A 27,883-nucleotide genomic window follows, 5' to 3' on the forward strand; every position below is an offset into this window, starting at 1 on the left:
CTGGTTCGGAGAATGCAAGTGGTAGGAGCAGCAAGATTAGCTAGCCTCTCTATAAACTGTATCCGATTAAAAGGTTTGCTTTGATTTTAGTTCAGAAAGAACAGATTTAAAGTCATGCTAAATCTAGGACATGCATCTCGAATATATGCTAGAATCAGAGATCATAGCATTCTGTTTTATAGGACACAGTTTAGAGCAGATGATAAAAACAGAGTAACTCAGATATGCTGGCCCTCAAGCTTGTCAGAAATCTGAATTAGGCATTTTAACATGTGTAAGCTTATTGTGACAGGAAGTCCCGCAATCCTGGCAGTAGGTCCCCCAAGGTCTCCAAGAAGATTTGGGCACAATGACAGATGACTGCAACTCTGGATTGTGGTATGCTAACCACTGGGCAATACTGCCTCAACTGGCCCACTGTTAAGGCCCAGCCAAAACTGTGGACACCTGGAGTCAATGTTTCACATTGCTAAGGGCGAGGTGAGGCCATTCTCTCGTTTCTTTCTCCACAGAAACAGTCTCTCATCTTATGTGCCTGGCAGAACTGCGTCTGTTCAGGATGCTGAAACACAGGAGCCAGGGACACTGCCTAGGTAATGGGCTAACTAGTCATCCCTGTCATTTTGATTGGCACATGGATTGGTATTTATTTAGCTTATAATTTATCCTTCTCAGGTCTCTGAACACCTTGACGGCTATGCTAAGCTTACGGTAGCTTTGCAGCTAGAGAAAAGACAATTAGATCGACTGTTAGCTCATTGATCAGCTCATTAGCTAGAACCACAGAGTACTAGATACCTTATTTAGAAAAAAAGACAGGTTTGCCTTGCTCACAGGACTCATGTCTTAAGATAAATAAGTGGAGCTTATATAGGGTCTGAGAATATAGGAGTTTAGGTTGTAAAAATCTAGAGTGTTATTATTTAGTTTAAAAAGATGTTTCAGGGTTGATAAATACAAAAGATTGGAGAGTCTAAGTAGTTTTTTTTTAGGTATATAATTATAAATTATAAAGAGATAAAAATATTTTAAAGCAGATTAAAAATGGGAAATACTTTAAATTTCTCCCCCCTCTTTTCTACTATTGTGCTTATGTTATAAAATTTTAAAAGTTCAGAGTGTTGACATTGATCAATAGAGTTCTGATAAGTTGATGGAGCAATAACTGCTTATTATTCAGTCACCAGGTTAAGATTTTAATTTCCTTTGTTGGCTTCTGAAGATAGACTAAAGGTGCTTCTCGTTATTTTAAAAACATCTGTTTAATGGTATTCTTAATATCTGCCATTTCTGGGGTAGATTTTGACACAGAAATATCCTAAACCTATTCCTTCTAGTTGCTTTGTTAAGGAAAGTCCAAGCATCCAGGGTTTAGCACTAAAAGCCAGTAATGTATTTCTGCCTAACTTTCCAGTGTAAACATAAAAGTAAAAGTAAAAGTGAAAACTAAAAGTATATGCTGAGTGTATAAAAATGGCCAAGCTTCATTCGTGACTAATTACAAACAGCTATGCCCACAAAAAAAAGTTACTGTGGACACACTTAGGTTGTATATAAAGGTTATAAAACAAATAGCTAACTGATACTCATTCAGTGGGATGCAGTTTTACCTGTTCCTCTCAAAATGTTTGATTTGCTGATATGTTAAAATTTCATATGAGTTTCAGGGATGTGACCTGGATCTGGCATAGCTCAAAAGGATCGCAGATGAGATTTTCCCTGATCTTTCCCATTTAATAGACAAATTTTAACTCCTGTCTCCAGTCTGAATTTGTCTCAGCAGATCTTCACCTGTTTAACTCTGTCCGGGATCAGCTGTGGACTGCAAGCTGAGATCTGGACTTCCTGGAAACTGACATGATTGCTCCCTGCCTCTTCGGGTGGATCAACGAACCAGATGCTTGGAACTTCCCCATTGCCCAGCCTTTGACTGGCATTTCAGCCTTCCTAGCCCCTGATGCCTACGGTCCAACGGTCAGCTCGAAGAAGCTCCAGAAGACGGATCTACGCCCAAATCCCCCCTAGCAGGCTGAAATGCTAAGTCAAAAGGGGCTCCCTGGCATTAGCTATTGTCTTGGACATCTGCTTAGCTGAAATGGACACTAATATTGCAACAACTGGGCTAAAAGCCTAGAGAGATCCTGTAATAGTTCTCCTTGGCTTACTACCCCTATATCCACCCTGAAGGAACCCCAGATCCCATTATAAAAAATAAATCCATAAGATACAAGGGGTCATATCTGGAAGACCCAAGATTGGGTCTTCAAATGATCATAGGAAAGGGGGAAATGAGAGACCAAAAGATAAGCAGCGATTGTTATGTAGAGTAGGCGCGGTATAGCAGTAAGTTCCCTGAGGGGATAGCTACCTCGCTGCATTCTTTCCCGCCTTCCCGGTTCCGGGTGGGTACGTGTCGGGAGCCAGCAAAGCCCCCAGACTCTGATTTGTAATATCCTGCTGGACAAACAACAGAGGTCTGTGAATCATACGTTTCGGTTAATAGCCCTGCCGGACAAACAACAGATGTCCGAAACCATAGACGTTGTTTTTAGTGACTGAATAACCTTGTGAGCCTCCACTGTAACAATCACATGAATCAAGTGATTTCTTACAATAGTCTTGGTGATTTTCCACAGTTATTTCCTCCTCCTCCTAACCCCCCTCCCTGCCAGAACTACCCTATAAAAATAAAACTACTTCACAATAAAATCAGCACTTGAAAGGCATTCGTCTACTTGTGCTCGTTTCTCTCTCTCCCTCATCTCCTACAGGTACGACCCCCTTCGCCCCCACGAATAACTAGGTCCTGCGGGGCGGGACAGAGTGGCGCCCAACGTGGGGCTCGAAGTACGGGTCGACCCTGACGGACCCTCAATAAAAGAGCAGGCCTGCGACATCAATAGATTGGTCACACTCCTCTGGCCCGGAGAAGACTGCATGACCTGGTGAGTTTTTACGCTTCCGTCTTATCGAGATGGGGCATTCCTTGTCTAAGGAGGCGTCCTTCATTAAGGATCTTAAAGCCTCCCTTCGGGAGAGAGGAATTAGGGTCAAGAAAAAAAGATTTAATAAATTTCTTTATTTACATTGACAAGGCCTGTCCTTGGTTTATGTTGGATGGCCCTACCATTCACCCCAAAAAATGGCAAAAGGTAGGACGTGAGCTCAATCAAAAATTAACTGAGGAAGGAGATCAATCACTCTCCCCTACAGTCTTTTCCTTTTGGGGCATTATAAGAGATATTGTTGAGGATGCCGACAATGATGCTGGCAAACGACAGTTACTTTCAGTTGCTGAATATTGTCTTTCTTCATCCAAGCAAAATTCACCCGCCGCTTCTCGTCCTCCCTCTCGTGCTTCTGATTCCTTCTCTTTGGCTAATGCCTCTCCTCTTCCTAGCCTCCCTCGACTTTATCCGCCTCTTCCCACTGCTGATGTCCCGCCACCATACTCTGAAACGCCTAATCACAAAGAATCATTAAAATCCCTTGGCCCACCCGTCTCTTCTGCACAAGATCCTGAACCCCTAGATCCTGGAGATGCCGCTGCGCTCGAGGACGAGGCTGCTCGATATCATAATGGTGATGACCCTCCACTCGCCTCCGCACCTCCGCCATCTGCTCCTTTTGTCCTCCCATCTTTCCCTACACTGCCTACAGATATCCTCTCCGAGACCCGGTCTCGTCTTTCTGCCCAAGTCCGTGACCTAACCGAGATCCTCCATCTCCAACAACAACTTTCGCAACTTACAACTCGCTGCTCTGCCCTCCCTACATCCAATCCTGCCTCGGCTATTCCTGAGCGTTCTCCTCCATCTAACTCTTCGCTCATAAATCCGGTTTTTCCTCTGCCCACCCCGTCTCAACTTACTTTTCCTGTTACTACTCGCTCACAGGCAAACCGTATTTCTGGCCCTTCTCAGTCCACGCCTACTCGCCCTGATCATGTTAGCATTAGAATCCTTGACGATGAGGCCTCCGATGAACAAAATAGCGAAAGTGAAAGTGACGGCGAGGAGGGGCCCCAGGCTCCCAACTCCTCTAGCGCCCTTGCTAGTTCTTCCGCTAAAGCCAGAACAAAATCCTCCTCTGAGGAGCCTGGTGACTTTCATCCCCTTCGCTTCAAAAAGTTAGAAAAACTTAACTCAGCCGTCCGCACCTATGGCCCTAATGCTCCTTTTACTGTTTCCCTCCTTGAAAGTATGGCTGGGGGCGGATTCCTGACACCCAGTGAGTGGCTTACTGTTGTCCAATCGGTTCTCACAAGAGGCCAATTTCTCTCATGGCAGGCTGACTGGTATGACCGCTGCCGCAATTTGGCTAATAATAATTTTAAAAATCCTGACAAAGCCTCAGCAAAATGGACATTTAATAAATTAACAGGACAGGAAAAATATGCTCCAGAACAAGTACAACGTGCTTTTCCTGTCGGGCTCTTAGCTCAAGCCCATGGGGCTGCCCTTGCCGCGTGGCGGGCAATTCCAGTTAAGGGGTCTGTTCTTTCACCCTTAACAAAGATTATCCAAGGCAATAATGAGGACTATTCAGAATTTGTGGGACGCCTCCTTGAGGCGGCGGAGCGATCATTGGGATCCGATAAAATAGAACGAAAAGAAAGTAAACTCCTTAAACAGCTGGCCTTCGAAAATGCTAACTCTGCCTGTAAGGCAGCCCTGCGGGGCAAATATAAAGATAAAAGCCTTCCTGAGATGATCCGTATCTGCTCAGATGTTGACACCTTTACTCATAAGATGTCTCAGGCCATAAGTTTAGCCATGGGAGCTTCACAAGGCCCCAGTTCAAAATTCCCTTGTTTTAAATGTGGACAAGTGGGACATTTTGCACGGCAATGCCCTCAACAAAATTCTTCCCCTTCGGGACAAAATGGAGGGCTTCCTCGTCCCTTGCCCACTACTGTTTGTCCACGTTGTCAGCGGGGCAAACATTGGGCCGCTGCCTGCCGCTCCAAAACAGATGCCGCAGGAAATCCTCTCCCTCCCCTACAGGGAAACATGAGGAGGGGCCAGCCCCGGGTCCCTCAGCCTATCAACTTCATGCCGGCCTCGGGGGTAAGCCAGCCATGCCACAATCAGACCCTAACACAGCCAGCGCCAGACCAACAGCCTGCCTTCGCAGGGCCACTCCCGGGAGTGCAGGATTGGACCTCTGTGCCTCCACCGACTCAATTTTAACCCCTGAAGACGGGGTACAAGTTATTTCCACAGGAATTTTTGGGCCACCTCCCCCACAGACTTACTATTTAATTTTGGGTAGGGCATCTAGTACATTAAAAGGCATTAATGTCTTCCCCTCTTTAATTGATAACGATTATACTGGGGAAATAAAAATTTTGGCTAGCAGCACGCGGGGACCCCTCCCAATTACTAAGGGACAGAGATTGGCTCAAGCACTCCCCCTACCCCTAGATTTAACCACTCCCGCTTTAGGCCCTCCTCGAGGACCATCTACTCCCGGATCCTCGGACATTTTCTGGATTCACCAAATGACTCAAGAGCGACCCACTCTAAAACTTAAACTCAATGGAAAAATATTTGAGGGCCTTTTGGATACAGGAGCAGATTCCACAGTAATTTCTCAAAGAGCATGGCCTTCTTCTTGGCCCTCCCAGCCAACTTTAACTCAGCTACAAGGCATAGGTCAATCTCTTAATACCCTACAGAGTTCCCAATTGCTGACCTGGGAGGACCCTGAGGGAAACAGCGGACACGTGCGTCCATTTATAGTCCCCGGGCTTCCTGTTAATCTCTGGGGGAGAGATATTCTTTCTCAAATGGGAGTCCTCATGTTTAGTCCCTCAGAGGCAGTCACCCAACAAATGCTTAAACAAGGCTTTATACCGGGGAAAGGATTAGGAAAAAATAATCAAGGACCACCCAAGCCTATCTCGGTTGTTCCAAAATTTTCACGTACAGGACTTGGTTATGAATCACATTTTTCTTAAGGGCCATTGCTCCCCCTGCACTCCAGGCAGATAAAATAACATGGAAAAGTGACTCCCCTGTCTGGGTTGACCAATGGCCCCTTCCTCAGAAAAAATTAACAGCAGCCATGCAGTTGGTGCAGGAACAGCTTTTGGCTGGACATATTGTACCCTCCACTTCCCCGTGGAATACACCCATATTTGTTATTCAAAAGAAAGGGGGAAAATGGAGACTTCTCCAAGATCTCAGAGAAATTAATAAGACTATGGTACCAATGGGGGCACTCCAACCAGGACTCCCCTCTCCGGTTGCCATTCCTAAAGGCTATACAAAATTGGTTATTGATTTAAAAGATTGTTTCTTTTGTATTCCACTCCATCCTGATGATTGTAAGCGCTTTGCTTTCAGCGTTCCTGTTGTTAATTGTATCGGTCCGTCACCCCGCTTCCAGTGGAGAGTGCTGCCCCAAGGGATGGCCAACAGTCCCACCCTTTGCCAAAAATATGTTGCCCAAGCTATTGATCCTTTTAGATTAAAACACCCCAAAATATATTTCATCCACTATATGGATGATATTTTATTGGCAGGACCCGATGCTACCGAACTACAGGCTATTGGGCAAAACCTAATTATTTCACTCCAACAACTGGGACTTCAAATAGCCCCCGAGAAGGTGCAACTTCACCCTCCCTATCTCTTTCTCGGTTTTGAACTCCTTCCCAATAATATCCTGTCTCAAAAGATACAACTTAGACGAGATTCACTTTCTACTTTAAATGATTTCCAAAGGCTTCTGGGAGATATTAATTGGCTTAGGCCTTATTTAAAGCTTACTACTGGGGAACTTAAACCTCTCTTTGATATTTTGCGAGGGGATCCTGACCCGGCGTCCGCCCGACAGCTCACCCCAAAAGCCATTGAGTCCTTAGGTATAGTTGAAAAAGCTATACAAAATCAAAACGTTGGATATTTTTCCCCAGACCTGTCGCTTTGGCTATTGATTCTCCCCACAGCCTTTACTCCTACTGGACTTTTATGGCAAACTAAGCCCTTGTTCTGGATTCATCTCCCAGTGTCCCCCTCTAAAATACTTCCCACATATCCCTCATTGGTTGCTCAAATCTTCAAATTAGGAAGGGAGGCATCTCTCAAACTTTTTGGAAAGGACCCGGATATCGTCTGTACACCATATAATTCTTCTCAAGTACAGTGGTTAATTCAGACTTCGGATGATTGGGCTGTTAATAGCACTTCCTTTCAGGGAAAACTTGATAATCATTATCCCGCTGACAAACTTCTTCAGTTTTTACATAAACAATCTGTCTTTTTTCCAACGCGAACCAAGACTTCTCCCATTCCCGGAGCTACATTGGTTTTTACTGATGGCTCCTCTTCAGGAATTGCTGCTTTTAGTATTCAGGGGCGGATTTTTCAATCTCAGACAGATCTCTCATCCGCTCAACTGGTGGAACTGGTTGCAGTCATAAAAGTCTTCAAGACTCTCGCAAGCCAAGCGTTTAATCTTTACACTGATAGTGCTTATGTTGCTACTTCTGTTCCGCTACTTGAGACTGTCCCTTATATTAGGCCTTCTACCAATGCTTCTCCTCTTTTTGCCAAATTACAAGCTTTAATACTAAGATGCTTAGAACCCTTTTTTATTGGACACATTCGAGCTCACTCCGGCCTTCCGGGACCCCTGAGTGAGGGAAATGACTTGGTAGACCAGGCCACCCAGCCTAAGTTAGCCCTTCTTATGACATCTGTTAAACAACCAGACCCCCTGATACAAGCCCAGGAAGCTCATCGCTTACACCATCTCAATGCCCAAACGCTTCGTCAGATGTTTTCTATTACAAGGGAGCAGGCTAGACAAATAGTCCGCCAATGCCAAAATTGCTTAATATTTTTGCCCGAGCCTCACCTAGGAGTCAACCCTCGAGGTCTGACACCGGGAGAGCTCTGGCAGATGGATGTTACACATTATTCCCCTTTCGGAAAATTAAAATTTATTCATGTGTCTATAGATACCTTCAGTGGATTCATTTTTGCCTCTCTCCAATCGGGAGAAGCTACTAAACATGTTATAAGTCATATTCTTGCATGTTCTGCCTGCATGCCCTTACCTAAAATCATAAAGACAGACAATGGCCCTGGATATACCAGTAATAACTTTAAACAATTTTGTGCTCAATTAAAAATTAAACATATCACAGGGATCCCTTACAATCCACAAGGCCAAGGCATTGTAGAAAGAGCACATCAAACCCTTAAAAATATGCTTCAAAAATTACAACATTCTGGAGGAATTCTATACCCACCAACAGGAAACTACAAAACCCTTTTAAATCATGCTTTATTTGTCTTAAATTTCCTTACTCTTGATAATAATGGCAAGACTGCAGCTGACAGATTCTGGCACCCTTCCACATCGGATACCTATGCTCAAGCAATGTGGAAAGACCCATTGACTTACAAGTGGTCTGGTCCGGACCCCGTATTAATTTGGGGAAAAGGACATGCATGCATATTTGACTCTAAGCAACAAAATGCCAGATGGCTCCCTGAAAGATTGATAAAGTTAATTAATCCCCCCAGGGAAACCCCTGAGGAAAAATCTAACTGTGTTTAATTACAGAAGGATGTTCGGCCTTGCCATTCTTTCGCTCCTGCCTGTAGTCCGGCTGGCGGTAAGTGCCCCCTCCCCTTATCAGATTTATAATTATACCTGGGTTATTGAAAATCAGGCCGGAGATATTGTTAATTCTAGTTCTTCGGTCGGAACTCAGCCTCATTGGCCCGATTTAGAAGTGGACCTTTGTGCCCTTGCCCTTGGTGCACACCCTGATTGGGGTGTTGCCGAGATTCTTTGGCCTCGGCCCGGAGGTATAGCACCTGAGTCTCCGCATTTTCCTCCCAACCCTGGCTGTGCAAATGCTCTTGATAGAAGGATTCTTCAAAACCAGCATGGTATTTATGTCTGTCCAGGGGCCCATAGGGACCGATCTCTCAACTATAAATGCGGATGGGCAAATGATTATTTTTGTGGTTCATGGGGCTGTGAAACTACCGGAGATACCTACTGGAAGCCCACTTCCAATTGGGATTATATTACTGTTAAACAAAAATACACCCCTCCAGAAAGGACTCTTACCTATGCTTGCCCTTCATTGGGCTGTGTTCCCTCCACTTATTCCGAACTCAATCCTCAGACATTGCCCTTATCATGTAAAAATAATGATCCTATTACTAAAGGATGGTGTAACCCCCTGCTAATTCAATTTACTTCCCAGGCCAAGCAACAAACTTGGACTGGTCGAGGGTTTGAATGGGGACTTGGGTCCTATAAAACACATATTGGGCTCACCTTCAAAATCAAGTTACTTAAAACCATTCCCCATAAAACTCCTGTTGCTGTTGGACCTAATCCCGTCCTCCAACCAGCAAAACCTAAGCTCCCTGCTGTTTCCAGTTTTACTACCCCTAGTTCTACCCTGTCGCCCCTTTCTGGAGCAACTCTTTTTCAGCCTACTCTCCCAGAGGGATATATGAGTTCCGCAGATCTCATCATTTCTTTGGTTAATGCTTCTTTAGAGGCAATTCGTAACACCAGGAACCCTGCCTATGAGGAATGTTGGATCTGCTTTTCTCCCACTCCTCCGTTTTATGAAGGCATAGCAATAATGGGTGATCCTATCCCCACCAATGATTCTAAGTCCCTGCTTTGGCATGCTTCCCCTGAGGGAGGCCTTACTCTTAGCTCAGTCTCGGGTTTTGGCCATTGCCTCCTGGGACCCAATATGATTCCCCCACGACCATTACAGATGATCTGCAACCAGACATCTATTATTAATCAAACATTTTTATTTACTAAGGCTCCCAATAATACTTATTTTGCTTGTTCTACTGGACTTACTTCCTTTATTACTAATAAGGATTTTTTAGAGAAAAGAGACTACTGTATCATTGTTGTTATTCTTCCCCGTTTTTTTATTCATGATCCTGACAGCTTTCTGTCCTTTTATGATGGTGGTATTCCTATTCAAAAAAGAGAACCTATAACGGCCATTACTCTTACTGTGCTTTTGGGCTTAAGTGCCGTGGGGGCTGGAACAGGTATTGCTTCCATGGTCACTTCTCAACAACATTTTTCTCAGCTCCAAGCAACCATTGATAAAGATTTGAGTGAGCTCCGTGAAGGAGTACAAAATCTTAAAGATTCTGTGGCTTCCCTTTCCGAAGTAGTTCTTCAAAACCGGCGAGGCCTTGACTTAGTTTTTCTAAAAGAGGGAGGCCTTTGTGCCGCCCTTAAAGAGGAATGCTGTTTTTATTCTGACAAGACTGGATTGGTACAAAACAGCTTAGATAAGGTCAAAAAGAACTTGGAAGAACGTAAAAAGGCTCGAGAACAACAGGAGTCTTGGTACCAAAATTGGTTTGCCACCTCTCCTTGGCTTTCCACTCTTCTTCCCAGTCTTTTGGGCCCCCTTATGGGTCTGTTTCTGCTCCTCACCTTTGGCCCTTGGGCCTTTAATCGTCTCTCAAGTTTTATTAAAAGACAGGTGGATTCTGCAATCAAGCCCATCCAAGTCCACTACCATCGCCTGGCTGGGAAAGAAGAATTTGCCATGGAGCTTCCACCTGATGCCCCAGCCTCCCGCCCCCTGGATTTTTCTTCCCTGCTCTCCCCTGCCCCGAGATGGAAGTTTTGGGGTCATCCTCGTAGCTAAATTTGGACTTTTACGACTCTCACAATTGGCTGACAAAAATAAAATTTCTTCATTAATTAATTAAGACAGATTCAACCGCTGCCTTCTAGTCATTAGGGTACACCCTCATAATTCTCTTCCTTACAAGTCTTTGGGGAGGATTAATGCGTTACATTTCCACAAAGTGAGTGGTCTGGTAAGTCAGAGACGGAATGAGTGGGTAAGTCTCGCCCCGCCTAAGACAGGACGACCTCGCCTAGAGGAGGCCGATCCAATGACGGGTAAGGGTCCAGCACCGCCCTTCCAACAGGCTCAGACCCCGTTTGTGCCCCTGTTTTTATAAGGACTCTTGCCTCTCCTTTCTGTTGATTCAACTCGTCTATGGCCTTTGCACTTTGAGGGCTTTGTCCCATTGCACCAAAAATGGCATAGACCTATCAACAAAGGTAATGATGTCCTTAAGTCTTTCTGGGGAACGCAACCTCCATGGCTTGTTTATGTGGGTTACCCAGGTAGGCTACAAAAATTGGCTGATCAAAATTATTCTTTACATGTTCATTGAGAGTCTTAAAAGTCCCCTTGCTTCTAAAAAGATAAAAAGGGAGGAGATGTCGGGAGCCGGCAAAGCCCCCAGACTCTGATTTGTAATATCCTGCTGGACAAACAACAGAGGTCTGTGAATCATACGTTTCGGTTAATAGCCCTGCCGGACAAACAACAGATGTCCGAAACCATAGACGTTGTTTTTAGTGACTGAATAACCTTGTGAGCCTCCACTGTAACAATCACATGAATCAAGTGATTTCTTACAATAGTCTTGGTGATTTTCCACAGTTATTTCCTCCTCCTCCTAACCCCCCTCCCTGCCAGAACTACCCTATAAAAATAAAACTACTGCACAATAAAATCAGCACTTGAAAGGCATTCGTCTACTTGTGCTCGTTTCTCTCTCTTCCTCATCTCCTACAGGTACGACCCCCTTCGCCCCCACGAATAACTAGGTCCCGCGGGGCGGGACAGGTACGTGACTCGGCTCACAATCTGCCTTCCCGCCTTCCCTGTTCTGGGTACGTGACTTAACTACGGCTTTGTTCAAACCACCCAATCAGAACCCTGTAACTATGCTTCTCGCTTCTGTAACCACGCCTCCTGCTCCCGAGCCCTATAAAAACCCGTCACCCCAACCGAGAGGCGTGCAAGTCCTCCGATAAGCTTGGTCGCCCCGGGTACCCGTGTATCAAAATAAACCTCTTGCGGCTTGCATCCGAATGCTGGTCTCGCTGTTCCTTGGGAAGCGGGGTCTCCCCGTCTAGATAGGCTCCTGGGAGTCTTTCAATGGCCACCCTCTAGAATCTCCCAGATGGTCCATGGCTATGCCCTCCCTCTAGATCTATGACGAACCCCCTCTATTCCTTGCAGCAGCCATGTTCTTTTTCTTTTTTTCTTTATTTATCTTCAGAATCCACATGACTTAAGGAGGAAACAGACTACCCTATGCTACCCTCTGACCTTCTGACACACCACACCACACCCCGTGACATACAAGCACCAAAATGCACACACACACATAAATAAAAAAATCCAAAATAGATACCTGATAAAACAGGGTCAGATAAAAGGGGAGGAGGTCCTTCCCAATCCATGGACTTGGAAAGAGGCAGGGAGGAGATAAGGGAGGGAGGGTGGGGTTGGGAGGGAATAAGGGAGCGGGATACAGCTGGGATACAAAATTAATAAATGTAACTAATAATATTAATAATAAAAAAATAAAAAAATCCAAAATAAATAAAAGAGTAGCCAGAAGCTGACAGAGGGCAGACACAAGCTTGCTTCTGTCCTTGGTCTTTAAATGAGACTGCCTGAGGTATTTAAATTTAAAGACAGGCAGTCACCTGGCTCTCTGGGCCACACTGAGGTCCTACTCGCCATCTTGATAGTTCTGCTGCATGTCCACTAGAGGCCTGTGAAGAGTCTCGGAACCAAAAGGACCTCAACAAAAGACAAAGAATAACTTATGAATTCAGTGCTGATAAGTCAGATCAAATTTACACTTGTAGTCAGGGCATGCTCAGGGAATAGAGCAAACAGAATTCGAGTCTGTGATATTGAGTTGTAAACACTACAAAACAGGGAGGAGAAAAAAAAAACAGAAAAACAAACCCACAGTGTTGAAAGTTTTAAAAGGTGCAGCCACCATGGCTGAAGGGCCCCAGGGCCCTGGAAAACCTTGACTAGGCAGACGAGTGCACCAAGTAGCAAAGCAGCTGGATAAACATAGCTTATGGCCTTCAAGAGTTCCCAGGCCTTCCAGCACATTTTGGATATGAGCGACCCTGAGTTGGAAAAGCCAGCGGCACAGTCAGTTAAGACAGATAGGCCTGGATGGGTCTTCTGCAGCAAGCAGAAGCTGGTGAAATTATGCCAAGAAGGGACACAGGGACTGACCAGGACCCTAAGGTGAAGGCTGGGGCCACTGCAGGAGGGGGCAAAGTGTACCTGTGTCTGGCATTCTTGCACCTATAGTGGACTGGACATACAGGGTGGGGAAAGTGACTGGAAGAAATGAGGTACCCCGGGACAGCCTCGCCACCTGCTCCCCAGACAGGGCCTTGCTGGTGCCTCCTCCTCGGACAAACTGAACCCAAAACACCCACTGGAACACTCCCCAGAGCTGGTGTGTGACACCCAAGCTTTGGGTCCGTTTGCAAAAAAGTGGCCTGCTTTCTGGGATAAGTAGGGGCTTTGTGAAAAGAAATAGCCCTTTGTTGGAAGAACCTGTGAAAATATCCCCCACAACCCCGGGAAGCCTGTAACTTTCCCCTGCGGATCACCCTGGACCCGAGGACAAGCCTGAAGGGCCAGAAGGCGCTACCATCCACACACACAAATTCAGAAGGCGGCCTGTTCTCTTTGCTGTCCCCAGGGAGTGAATTTGCCTGAATGTGCCATAATGGCTCTACAGTCTGCAGGCTCTCTTTTGGAGACTGGCTGGGGTGTTAGGGGCAGGGATGGGGGTATGGGGAGGGTGTGGCCTGCTACTAGCCAGAATGACAGCAGAGTCAAACCCCAGCGAACCCCATGTGGCATCTGAGAGTCAGCGTGCAGGGGGCCCTGGGGCCTTCACTCATCAGCGATGACTAGGATGCGAACTCATAATCACCTGTCCCCGTGTGTTGCCAGTTGCTGTCAAAAGGCCAAACTCGGTGCTGTGGTGGTACATGCCTGTAAATCCCAGCGCCCAAGGAGGTGGAGGCAGGAGGATCTCTGTGAGTTCGAGGCTAGCCTGCTCAACAGAGTGAGTCCAGGACAGCCATGGCTACATGAAGAGACCCTGTCTCAAAGAACAAAATGAAACTAAAAGACAAAGTTAAACCCCTCTATCTCAAACATTACAGTGTGGACCAGAAAAGAGCCCACACTCTTTTCATCTTACCATTCATCTTACCTGGACTGAAAGGACACTTGCCTGCTGCCCTTCCAGAGCAACTGTTGGTTGGACTCCATGTGGGAAACGTGGAAACTGCCACCTGCCTGAGGACCTGCCTTCTCTTGAAGATTTTGGGGGGGGGGAATCTTCATTCTAAAGCAAGATGCTCCCTGACAGTTTATGCTTTTGGAGAATAGAGATTTCATAATCTTTTTTTAAAAAGCTAATAGCCCCTCCCTCTCCATCCTACCCCAACCCCTACCCCTGCCTTTAATGTCCTTCCAGTCAAGGGCTGATCTTATATTTGCACAAAATTCTCTCCTTGCTGATCAGAATTTCGGCCTGTTTCCTTGTGGCATGCATGTAAGAACCATAGGGACAATTGGTTTTAGTCCCGTTGGGACGCCCAAGGTTAGCCTCTGCCTGTCTGTAATCTAAAAGGTTAATTTCTTCACCTCAAAGGCAGGGAGTCCTCTTAGTTACAGCCTAACAGTATATGGATCTGGAGTATATGGGTCTGACTTATATCACAGGTGTGGGATGATGGTGTCTGGCAGCAGAGATCCTGCGAAGCAGTTCCTGAACCACGGAGGCCTAAGACAGACAAGTTCTCAGTTCCATGGGCTTTTAAGAAAGAGGAAAGACAAACAGGAAAACAAACAAAAACCCCAAACCCATGTATTTCCAATGGGAGAGGCAGTGACATTGATTTGGGAAGATAAGAACGGGCATGAAGAACAGCTTTGAGGCGAAAGACGTTTCATCCCGAGGATGCCTATGAGTGATCATCCTAAGGCCCTAACCAGAAAACACTGTTGAAGTTGATCTCCAGTGAAGGACATGCTCACAGTAGTGGGCCAGGGACAGCAATGGGAACATGCCACTCCAGAATAGGAGGGACAGGACTCAGGTATGCCCCTGGCCATTGTGAGAAAGAGACCCATAGCAGGGCAGCCCCAGGGAGAGGGCCTTCTGGATCCCGAGCATCTTGGTCTAAAGGTCTCAGTGTAAACAATGCCCAACATTCACTCATTCACTCATTCATTCTCTCTGTCATCACAGTTAACATTTGGTCACATAAGATGCTACTACTTCTGCCTCCCAGAAGAGGCTGGTGGGCTCTTATAAGTGGATGCTAGTGTGGCATTTCCAGATGCTTCTCTGATTATTATAAACAGTCTATCTGTGTGACAGGCATGCCTCAGTAATAAAGGGCAGATACCAGATGTCGGGGTCCTCTCTTCTTTTGGTGGCAAGCTATGACCAATTGTGTCTTCTTGTCTTCATGATATCCTGAAAGCCCACGCCCTGGGCCTCAGATTAGTCAGTCATGCTCAGACTCAATGCTGAGCACAACCTCAAAAGCAAACCTCTTTGAGCAAAGTCAAATCAGTGAAACTCCTTTCCTTCCAAAACAGATGAGTTTTAAAAGAAAACAAAATAACAAAAAACTAATATGCTATGTCTACCAACTTCTGATAAAGTTTTAAAAAATGAAAAACAAATATAAATAAAAAATAAAATTTTAATTAATAATTTTTTAATAAATAAATTTACTTTATCACCTAAATGACTTAAAAGGTCAAAACAAGGATCTCTTTCTGGAGACACATTAAACACTGTATTTGTGGATTTCAATGTCATCTGGGTCATGACCCCTGCCCCCCTCCCTGTGTTAGAAAAAGGAATCCCCAACACCCTCCTATCCAGTTTCTTAAATAATCATGATTTACCCAAGGTGGTGAGTAGCTTTGGATGTCTCCAGGAGCTGCCCTTCCTGCCCACACCCCCTCTTTTTTAAATTTAATTCTCTGCCTTTAGTCCTACACATCCGGGGCCATTCCCTTTGGGTGTCAAGAAGGCCTTGGGAATGAGGCTGAGGTGACTGGACTGGCCCCAGGGCCTCAGGACGCTCTGGGTAGTGGAAGCCAAGAGAGCAGAATGCTAGATATTTCATCTGGAACTCATGGAGTTTTCTGGAAAGGCCTGGATTTAGATCCCTGCTTTCAGAAGAATTCTGAGTGACTTTGTAAAAATCCCCACTGCCAACAGCTTTAGCCTCTGCATCAGGACCAGAGGTTTTCTTCTAGCAGGTGTGTGTGTGTGTGTGTGTGTGTGTGTGTGTATGTGACTCAAATGACAAAAAGTAAATAATAATAATATTCAAATAAAAAACAGTTTTCGGTCAACCAAGAGTCAAATTAGCAGAAGGAAGTAAGTTCAGATGGCTTCCTCCCTTTCCCAGCCCTGTAGCAGTGTTTCTGGACATTTGCATCTGAAAGTGCTTTTCTTCCCCCCTCCCCCAATCAAAGCGGACTTCACTCCCCACCAAAAAAAAAAAAAAAAGGTCACTTCTGAAAATTTGTGCTAGTGAATATCTCCCTTGGAAAATGTTAAACTGGGTTGCAAGGAGCAGAGAAGAATCTGTCTGGTAGCACTAAGCAGGGAACTTTGGTGGATAGAGGTCATAGGCTCTGAAAAGGTCACCAGAAGTAGGGCAACTTCATGCATAGTAGTTTTGAAGCTGCAGAGGAGGGAGGAGAAAAATGTGGACTCCAATGAGATGATCTCTATTCCTGCAGTTAATATTTGACTAGCTTGTCAGGTGACTTTATATGAGTGTGCCACAGAACCCACATAATCCTACTGGAAGTGTGCATTTCCAGGCCATGGGGATCCTATTTGCAAAACAATGACTTGGGGGAAAAGGAGAACTGGAAACTTTAAACTTGGAATGGGTCCCCTTCTAGAGGCTGAAGAAAAAAGAAGGCCAATACAAGGAAAAATAGTTGATTCTATTTTTGGGGGGGTTGGTCAGTGGTGTTCCTGTCCCCCCAAATATTACAGGCTATGGCCAGGGCTATTGGTTGCTCTCCAGAACCCGATGGCATGACCCTATTGGCTGAGACACTGCCACATTGGAGTTCTAGAACATAAAGAAAACAAGGATAGTACCTACCTGGGAGGCACCCCCCCAACCTAGAAACACAGTAAGACAAGAAAAACTTCTCTGTGATTTGTCTTGGCTTAGAAGAACAGGTTGCAGGCAAGTCTTCCTAATCAGTGACACTGAAACCCATCCACACACATGTGCACTCAGACACATATGTGTTCGTACGCGTATGCATTCAACAAGACAGTGCCAACTGTCAAGCCACCAAGAAGATGCTACCAAGAGAACATTTGATCTCTGGAATTTAACTTAGGCCAACATTACCCTGTCGGTGTGTGGGGGGGTGAGGGGTCCTACCTCACCAGGGCTTGGACAAGCAACGCACAACACTTAGGTTGGGCAAATTCCCAAGATGCCATTTAATGGAGCAATGAGGGAGAGAGACTATATCACTGAAATAGCTGGGGCTCCAAAGAAAACCCCACCTTGGCTGAATGCACCTCAGCTGCTGCATCTGTTTAGAGATCATTACAGACTGGATGTCTAAGATGGAAAGCAGAAAAGCCCAACTTCCACTGCTTTCCCCAGCTGTGAGATTTTCTGAATTCTCTATTTCTTATCAAGCAAAGAAATCTTATGTAGAGCATGCACAGAAACACCTTCCATCCTCTCCTCCCCATATTGGCTGCACATGACAACAACTTCAAGTCTAGTTCAGGACCCCTGAGAAAAAGAAGTTTCTCTAGGATTATAGTAATCAGAATAGAATAGGACAGAATAGTGTCATAGTGATTATGACATTTAAGGAGACCAAAGACAAATGTACATCCTCACAGTCTTATAAATAGCAAAAGTGCCCGGGTCAATCCTGCAGAGGTAGATGATGGGAGACACTGATGGCAAGGGGAGGAAGACCCTCACCCCCTCTCCAGGGATGCTCTCCAAGCTCAGACACACCTAGGGATCTTATCAGAGGACTTTATCCAAGCCCTTTCTGGATGAGAGGAGTTCTGGAGGAGTTTCGAGTTCCCTGCAGTCACCTGAGTTGTATTTAAAACCCTTGGTTTCTTATTCTTGTATTTGAGGAATGACTAACATGAATCAACACAGAGAACACTAGAATATGACAATAGAAATCATATTTCTTTCCCATAAGCCAAGTTTGGGAAACTGCCACCCTAGATAAAGACTGTTGAAACAGAGCCTCTTTTTCCTTTCTTCGGGAGATCTGACTGGAGCCTGGATTTCTGTAAGTTCAAGGCCAGCCTTGTTGACAAAGTGAGTCCAGGTCAGCCTGCCTTGAAAAACAAAAACAAACACAAACAAACAAACAAAAACCAATCAATACAAAAAATCAAAACAAACAGAAATGGCTGCTATGGGAAGTTGAAATTGTATGTATTTTACTACATAAAATTTAGAAAACAAACCCAGCTTCTATATATCTTGTTGTGGCCTTAACTCAACCCTCACACACACCCTCTTTTCTCCCTGTTCCCCAGTACCTCCCACTGAGGGGACTAACTGATGAGGTCCTAGTAAGTACTATTTCCCTTCTATTTCTTCTGCAACAGTTTCACAGTTGATTCACATAAGGACAGGCTGGAACGGGCAGGGATTGAACCTCTCTCTTTTTAGATAGGATTCACTACAGAGAAGTTGTGACAGAGGCCAGAGAAATGATTTGGCCATGAGACAAGCAGCCTTGGATTCATCCATAGCTTGGGTTTCAATTCTGATCTGACATGCCATCAAAGGTTTCCATTATTTCTCTTCTCTTGTCCCCTCCCCCCACGGAATCATGTCCCTGCCCTTCGATGATGAGCTTACTAGAATGAGGTCTTGGGCCAATGACCTACTCCTCTCTGTAGTCTTCACACCAGCAATGAGGAACCACCTACTCCTCTCTGTAGTCTTCACACCAGCAATGAGGAACCATGACCATGGTACTGGGAATTACATTATCCAGTGTTTCTATGGAACATATAAAGGAGAGCACTGTGATTTTGCCCATTTCAAGATGTTCATACACAAGTGTAAGGCTTGTGTCAACTTTATATGCACTGTCATCGGACAATTAAAGGTTTGTTTGTTAGTAACATAAGTATGGTGTCCTGCACTACAGGCATACTCTGAGAACAAACCAATCCATAAATATATAAAATATATCTATATTAATATATCCATATATTTATATAAAAAGCAATCCATAAATATATTAAAAAACAACCCAGAAATATATAAAATTATATATAAATGTATGTTGTATTTAATAAATTATATATGAAATATATTTATATTAATATATTTATATAAAAAACCAGTCCATAAGTATATTAAAAACAATCCATAAATATATAAAATATATAATATATATAAATCTGTTATATATAATACATAATGTATATCTATATAAATATATTTATATAAAATATACTAAAAATAAATATTATAAACTCAATTTTTTAAAATCACTTTGCTTCTGCTGCACTGAACGCTGTTATATTAACCTGCCATGATTCCTGAATGGTGGCAATTCTTTCCTGTTTCCTTGTAGTGCTTATGTTTTGTTTTGTTTTGTTTTTTATAACTCTGCTTTATTTGGGGGTGTTTAGGCCTCAGGCTCCCTATAGGGGGGAAGAGGGAGAGAATACCGCTTTACTTTTCTGAGCTGTTGAGGGTCAAGGGTCTTTAGTGAGTCTCCACACCAATCCCCATCAACTTCAGACTCAGCCACCTTCTTTCTACCCCAGGACATGCTCAGAGGCCTACACCATGCCCCTCTCAGTGCTGTATGATTCAGGCCTGTAATCAGCTGGCAAAAATCCATGTCCTGAAAGGTCATTAACAGGTGTGGAGTAACTATGTGAAAACTGAAATCCCACACTTGGAATTAAGACAGAAACCTATTTACACAACATCTCCAGGTGTGGCCTCCATCTGTCGGGAACCCATTTGACTCCAATCAGTCCTGTTACCCCGAATGAAAGGAGGAGGTCCCTCCCAGGTTCTAGTTATATAAAAGCCGAAAATAGACAAAGACATTGAGCACACATAGAAGAAGGACCAACTTCGAGGGGCAACTCACCCAAACCCACCATTATACCAAAAAGACTTAAATCAGTGTTTCCTTTATGGACTGGGGAGGCATCTCAGGTAGGTCTCTGTGCTGCAGAGCTGGCTCTTGTGTACTTTTACTGGCTGAATGCATTGTTAAATCGGGCCACTGGGAAAACCTTTTATTTCTATTCAAGTGAGTCCTTGCACACCCAAGAGTTCGAGTGACTTAATATCCTTCCTGCAAAAATCAGACTGGTATGCAGGGCCCATATCCTTCCCACATAGTCAATTCCTGCACCTTCCCCAAACAAATGCCCATTTCCAAGGGAAACAGTTTCATCAAGGGCCTCCTCCACTGCCAGAATAAGCATTGTTTCTTTTGGGGGACATTGTGGTGAGATCTTTTTTCAGATTACAGGTCTCGACTTTCCGTCCAAAGTTCAATATAATCTCGGTCTGTCTAAGTGGGGACTGTTTTCAGAACAGCCCCTGGTAAGGACTTCTGGAAGATTTGTAGTTTCGGAGCCAAGGTGACCCTGGCCTGGCTGTGGCTAGGCCTGTCTTTTAAGTGGTCCACCAGCATACTGGCTCCCTTCAAGTTCCTTGGATCTGCTCCAAGCAGAGCATATGTTTTAAGCTTTAAGCCTTAAAAGAAACCCATGAGGTTTTTTAAAAATATTTATTTATTTATTTATTTATTTATACATATGAACACTCTGTCTTAATATATGCCTGTATGACACAAGAGAGCACCAGATCCCATTCTAGACGGTCGTGGGGTGCTGGGAATTTAACTCAGGACCATCTGGAAGGGCAGCTAGTGCTCTTCACCTCTGAGCCATCTCTCCAGCACCCACCCATGAGTTTTTAAAACAGAGAAGGCCATTCGGGTCCTTGGCCCCTATGCTCTAGGTTCTTAAGGCTCCCCATCAAAACTCCCTCACCAAATAAAGAAAAGTGTCCAACTTTTTCCTTGTGTAATTTTTACCTGCAGGGAAAACCTCCTCAAGATGCGCACGCTCTCACACACACACACAACCTCTCTCATTAGTCCTTGTGGTCACACAGGAGGGCTTGGGGTCTCATGGTTGGCATCCTCCTGGAGATACATGATTCTCGTTGCTGAGTTTAATCTGCGAGCCCAGGGCTGTCAGGAGTGTGGTGCCAGGGAGCCCCAACATCACGACTTCATCCGGGGTGCCACCTCAGCAGTGCACATCCTCTTCCCCCCCCTCCCCACTGAGACTCACCTTGCTGGATTTATCCAGGGTGCACACCACTTTTCCCCCCTTCCCACTGAGACTCACCTTGCTGGATTCTGGTCATTAGGTGATGGCGAGAAAGTATCTGGTGGTCCTGTAGGGAGTGTGCCTGGCGCTCTGATTGAGGAGCAGGAAAGTGTCTTGGTCCTAGGGGCTCATGGCACCGAGTTAGCAGCAGCCTGAGGCCAGGGGCCTGGGGTTCTGGCGGTACATGTCCGGTGGCCTGGGGAGGGGAACCCCTGTCCCCAGAGCTGCCACCTTTTTGGCTGCCTGGGGCTCCCCGCAGATGTCTCCAGCCAGCCTCGCTTCAGCACCAGGACACAACAGGACGCAGCAGATTTTTCTTTTCTTTTTCTTTTTTTTCTTTTTTGCAATGGGTGCCAAAAGCCAGAAGTCAGAATTCCAACCGTCCCGGGGCCCTCATGTGACCTCGGGAGCCACTCAGAGCTTGTGGAGGGGAGGGCAAGGTGTCCTGGGAGTGACCCAGCCTGTCTGCTCTGGGTCAGGGCGAGCCAAGGGTACCAGGAGGGAGGCTGGGAATCCTGGGACGAGCTCAAGGAAGATGGGGTCTGCTCCTGGGGCTGAGAGGGGACAGGGCGGAGTAGGGGAGATGGGAGGGGAGCCTTTCCAGGTTAGGAAAGTTGAGAGGAAGCGGGGTTATTTTTGGTTTTAGTTTTGTTTTGTTTTGATTTGCCTTTCTTTAAAGTCAGCTGAGACTGGAGTTGAAAAAGAAAAAAAAAAGGTAACTTTGTTACTGGTGTTAAATAATAAAACTTAAACATTAAACAAACAAACGAACCAGGGGTCACTGGGTCCCTTTATTGGGAAGGAGTTAATCAAATACAAGAAGAAAGCAAACTTCATTTTTTTTTATCCTCTGTTGACACCAGATGTACATGGAGACTCTCCACATGGGGCAGTTTAGAAAAGATCCAGCACCACCGCCAAGAATCACCAACCCAGGATGCTGTGGCACACACTGGGAACCCAGTGCTCGGGGAGGTGGAGGCAGGGGGATCTCAGTGAGTTCGAGGCCAGCCTGGTGTCCAAAGTGAGTCCGGGACAGCCAGGGCCACACAGAGAGACCCTGTCTTAAAACAAACAAATAAACAGAGACAAGCAGGATGCCATCCGAATAAGAATATTTCTGACATCTCCAGTGATGTCAGAAATAAAAAAAAAAGATGAAAATTGCCACAGCAGACAACAGAAACGGTGTGGGCCTTCTGGCTGGATGAGCTGGGGGAGAAACTGACAGTCAGTTTGACCATGGCTGAGGAACCCTATGGGAGTAATTAGAATTTCTTCTTGTCATTTTATTTTATTTTTTTTTTCCTCTTTGGGAGTGAAGTTTTTGACACCAACAAAACAGAATAAGGGAACAGCAAAATCAAAAACAAACACACAGAGAGAAGGCCTCTTGAATTTTAAGCCTGGCCCTGAGTGAATAAAGCTGTCTGGGTTGAGAAGGGCAATCTTCTTTTTGGTGACTCAGTGACCTGGAATCTGGAGACCTGCAGGCACATGTTTCACTGGATGCTGGATGGGATGGCTAAGTGGTTAGGAATGCTGGGTGCTCTTCAGGGAAGGTTCTGTTTGTTTTCAATTCCTTTCATTTAATGCTTCCTGGAGTAGGTGTGACAGTAAAGGCTTGGCTCCTTGCCCCTGGGTGACTCTGTGGGAGAAGGTACAAAAGAAAAAATATCACCATTGCACTGTGTTTTAAGCCCTGAGTGTGTGTGTGTGACCATGTCTGTTGACCCAAACAATGTGATGGTTGGTTAGAGAGCTGTGCTTTTTGTGTATTCGGCTATGATCCCAGCACTTGGGGAGTCGGAGGCAGGGGGATCTCTATGAGTTTAAGGCCAGCCTGGTATACAGAGTGAGTCAGGGACAGCCAGGCTTACACAAAGAAAACCTGTCTTATAAAGCCAAAAGTAAAATAAAATAAAATAAAATAAAATAAAATAAAATAAAATAAAATAAAATAAAAATCCATTCAATATCTAGTTTCAATCAGAACAAAGAGCTGTCAGCCTTTTTAAAGTTGATCTTGAGCTATCACATGAAGCATACGTACTTTCCTCTAAGGTGGTGACTTGGAATCACAAAACTGTTTTTCCTGTTTATCTATGGTTTCATTTATTTCTGTATCCAACTGTAGTTTTTAAAAAAAATCTTCACTACATTTTATTTATTTATGCATGTGTGTATGAGAATTCATGAAGGTGGGACTACAACTTGGGGGCATTGATTTCACCTGCAGGTTTGGGGGTTGAACTCAGGTCACCTGGCTTGACAGCAGGTGCCTTTCCACTGATTCATCTGGCCCATCCAGACTTTGCATTCACAGGTAGCAACCACCCACTTACCAAGAAAACATTGTGATTATATATACACACACAATACAGACATATGATATTGGAGATGGTAGCTCTTTCTCTTTGTCTGCTGGCTCTACCTTTGGCTAGCAAGCTCCTTTTTAAAAAACTGACATTAAAGCCTATTTATTAAGAATTCTCATATATACTGAAGACCAGCTGAGACATCCAACCACATTGACTGAACCATTACTGTTTTTTTTTTGTTTGTTTGTTTTTGTTTTTAAGCAAAATCCAAAACATTTGATGCCACCAATAAAGATGCTGGAGTCAGATGCCTGGTGAAAACCTACTAGCTCAGAGAGGTAGAGAAAGCACCCAGCTGACCTTCTTACTCAGCCAAAGTCCCAGAACACAAAAAAGCTTCTCTTCCTTCCATGCATTCTTAAAATTCTTTCAAACAGAATGTCCCTCCATTCTACCTCACATGCATCTCTCCACCTGACCTCCAAATTTCCTCTCACTGTAGTTTTTTTTCCTATGTTCTTTGTGTGTCAACTGGTTGCTTGCTTGGCCTCTTGACCTATGGTTGAGTTTATTTAAGCCTGTGTTAGCAGAGAGCTCATGGATTAAAGGTGTGTGCTTGTACTGAGCCATACCACAACTAGAGACAGAGTTTTCAAGAACACCATCTCAGAGTTCACAGTATGCCCAAATAATCCTGCAACACGGGTTCTTCAACTTTCCATTGGTAGGCAGTCATTGTTGGACTACATGGAACACAGCCTGTGAACCATTCTAATAAACCCACTTTCTACATATGTGCATTCATTCTATTGGTTCTGATCATCTAGTGAATCTTTACTAATACAGATGTTTTGTTATGTTTACCTTCCCATTTTGGAAGATGTGGCTGTTAAAAACACTGCTCCACAAAGTTTGTCATCTGTTAACTGCTTTTCTCCCAGGGTTTTTACAGGTATCAGGAAAACGTAGGTGCAGTTTTCTGAGACCAGCATTAAGCCACAAAACAAAAATCTTGTTTCTTGAAATTTCTCTGATAGGGGTGGTTCTCCTCTTTCATCTGACCCTAGTCTATCGGGTCTCATTAGGACTGGCTGCATTGTCTTCCTCTGTGGCCAGGTCAGGTGGCTCCCCCTAAGGAGGAGATGATCAAAGAGCCAGCCACTGAGTTCATGTCAGAGACAGACCCTGTTCCTCTTACTAGGACACCCACTTGTATACTTAGCAGCCATGGGCTAAATCTGTGCAGGGGTTCTATTTTATGTACATGCATGGTCCTTGGTTGGACTATCAGTCTCAGAAAAGACAGAGAGGGGCATGGATGGAAATGAGGGAGTGAGGGTGAGATTAGAAGGGATTGAGGGAGGGGGCTACAGCTGGGATACAAAGTGATAATCTTTAATTAATATAAAAAATTAAAAAAACATAATATTCAGAAATGAAATGTATAAGGAACACACAGTCCCAATCAAAATTTTGTTAGCAGCTTTTATACTTTTTGCCAAGGGTTCATTTTGTATTTATTACAAAACACAATGCATATTGTTCTCTGAGAAGACTATATAACTCCTGTGAGAGTCATTTATAAAATCTAATAAACACCTCTGTAGTACTTGTAAATCACTATAAACTTGACAATCCACCAAAGATAAATATGATTTAGCATAACTTAAGAATCCTACAATCATTTCATTAGCATAGTTTGTTTGTACTGAATATGTTCTCTAGACATGTTAATCATCTCACAGGAATGGGCTTCTTGGAGTATGTGATTCCTACCTTTTATATATTATATTATATTATATTATATTATATTATATTATATTATATTATATTATATATTACTGCTAAAGCATTTAAACACCATGGTAATTTAATAGAAAATTCACCTTAGTTTGTATTTTTTCTTTAATTATAAAATGTATAAATAATTAAAAAAATTGTCTTTACTTGTTAATATTCTAGGACCCCTTCCATTTGTGGGACAGATGGGTAACTCCACTGCAGTTGAGCCTGATTTACCAGGAGGGAGAAGCAGAACTGCCTACTGAGTGCTGTGGGGGAGCTCAGGTAAGCCCTGAGATCTTGCTTTGGGGAGCCTAGGGTCCCTTCCTACAGAGGGGAGCAGCAAGTGGCTGAGAAGCCAGGGTGGGAGGGCTGGGTGGTCCCTAGGCTGTCCCGAGGTTGGGTGTGCAGACAGAATTAGGCTATGGGAGGACAGGCGTTAGTGCTGCTGAAATGCGAATCACCGCAGATTGGAGAAGGCGCGGTACTGGACTAGAAGCCAGGATCAAGGACTAATGGGCTGTGTCCCTTCCGCACAGTCTAACCCTAAGGGAGACACCCTAACCCTAAGGAAGGGGTGCCTGTCACTCAAGACTGTCCGGCCAATCGAAGTATCCGTACGGACCTGCCAGTCAAGAGAGGGGACGTGTCCTTCCGGGTTCCTTTCTACTGGATCAGCATCCACTGCTGAGCAGGGTCGTGTGGTTCTGGGTGAAGAGCTCTGATCGCCACAGCCGCCGCCGCCGCCGCTGCTTCGGTGCTGCAAGGGGAACCGAGGCAATCTCCGAAATCACAACATGGTGAGTGCGGGGAGGAGAAAGCGGCTGAGGAGCTGGAGCTGCTATGCGGGGTCTCTTCCAGGACTGGCTGGTCAGCGGCGGCCACTGGGGAAGGACCTTGTGGTCCTGGATGCTCGCTGGACCCAGTGGTGGTAACTGAGTCACTCCAGTGCGGGAGCCGCATCCACGCAGAGCTTTTGCAGCAGGGGTTTGTGTGCAGAATCATCCACGTGGCGGGATGCCAAACTCGGAGTACTTTAGTTCGTCTTCTGTGTTCCAGTTTCTCCCGCATCGTGTACAAGTTCTGCTCTTACCATTTAACCTTTAAGTGTAAGATCCATTCGGAGGTAGTTTTGTGGGGGTTGTAAACGGCATCTCGTGTGTTGGGTAGCACTCCAATATTAAGCTGTGATGAGGAAGAGTAGAACTGATGATGCAAAGCATTTCAAATGCTTGGGAAATAGTAGGTGACACTAAATAGAATTTAGCTGGGGGAGGATTGCCTCTAAATCACCCCACAGGAAATAGTATGCTGACCAGGCCTGTTAGAGATTACATGCTAGAATACACATGTTGACCGGGCTTGTCCCGAAATTTGGCTTCAAAACTAGCAAAAGGAGAAAGAACACTCTTGATTTACAACCAGCTACCAGACCGATCCCCATATCAAAGAACAGGACTCTACCAAGCTGCTCAAGGCAGTCTTACAGGCTCACAACCAACATTACAGCCTGTGGTGACATAAAGGTGTTAAAGTAACTTTTATTACCATGATGTGATTGTAAGCTCCTCCAGGAGCTTAGTGCCTTCATCTGCTAGCCTAGGCCTAGTGCTGCAAGCTTCTAGCCTCCATACAATCTAATCTAGGCCTAGAATGTTTTCATCCTCTAAGACTTGGTGCTGAATAATCTCACCCTTTCTAGTTCTTTCTGAACCCTTGCTGGCCTGTTAAACTCAGCTGTTCTGGCTCAGAATCTCCTCCAAGGTGACTGAATCAATCTGCCTTTTCTTAGTTTATGACTGAATTGCTCCACTTGGCCTCATACTAACTTTGGAAATATCTCATAATCTTCTGGATGGTTCTCATTCTCTGGCTCTGTCTGTCTTCACCTGTGCCTAGTTTCTCTCTCCAACTTGTGTCTGTAAAAATCTCCTAGTAAAACTTTTTCTGAATTCTGTAAACTCAACTTGACTGCATTGCCTCTCAATGCACTGACTCAGCTGAACAGCCTGAGCAGAAATGTCTAGAACTCAATCATCTGCATGCCTGTTTCCTGAGGGCTAGGGTTAAAGTTTTGTACCACCACACCCAAACCTAAGCTTTTCTTTACCTGAAGCTTGCTCTACTGGCTGGCCTTGACCACAAAGACTGCTGATCTCTTTCTCCTGGGAGTAAAGGTGTGTCTGTATTCCAACCAGATCATATAGACCTAGAAAGTCTTTGGATGTGATCTCTTGCCAGAACAGCCATGTTTTGAATTAAAGCTCATTTACCTAAAGGTCCAGTTTTGTTTTTGAGTAAAAGAATAGTTTTGCCATAGGGGCAAGTCTATACTGGTTTTGACAACTCTTTGAAAAGGGAAAAACAAACAAACAAAAAACTTGTGTTCATGGCTGACTTGATCAATAAAGGCATTCCATGAGGACTTCTTATAAGCGGAATGGCATAGTTCTTTCTCAA

The sequence above is a fragment of the Meriones unguiculatus genome, assembly GCF_030254825.1.
Source record: "Meriones unguiculatus strain TT.TT164.6M chromosome 13 unlocalized genomic scaffold, Bangor_MerUng_6.1 Chr13_unordered_Scaffold_37, whole genome shotgun sequence".
In the NCBI taxonomy this organism is placed as follows: Eukaryota; Metazoa; Chordata; class Mammalia; order Rodentia; family Muridae; genus Meriones; species Meriones unguiculatus.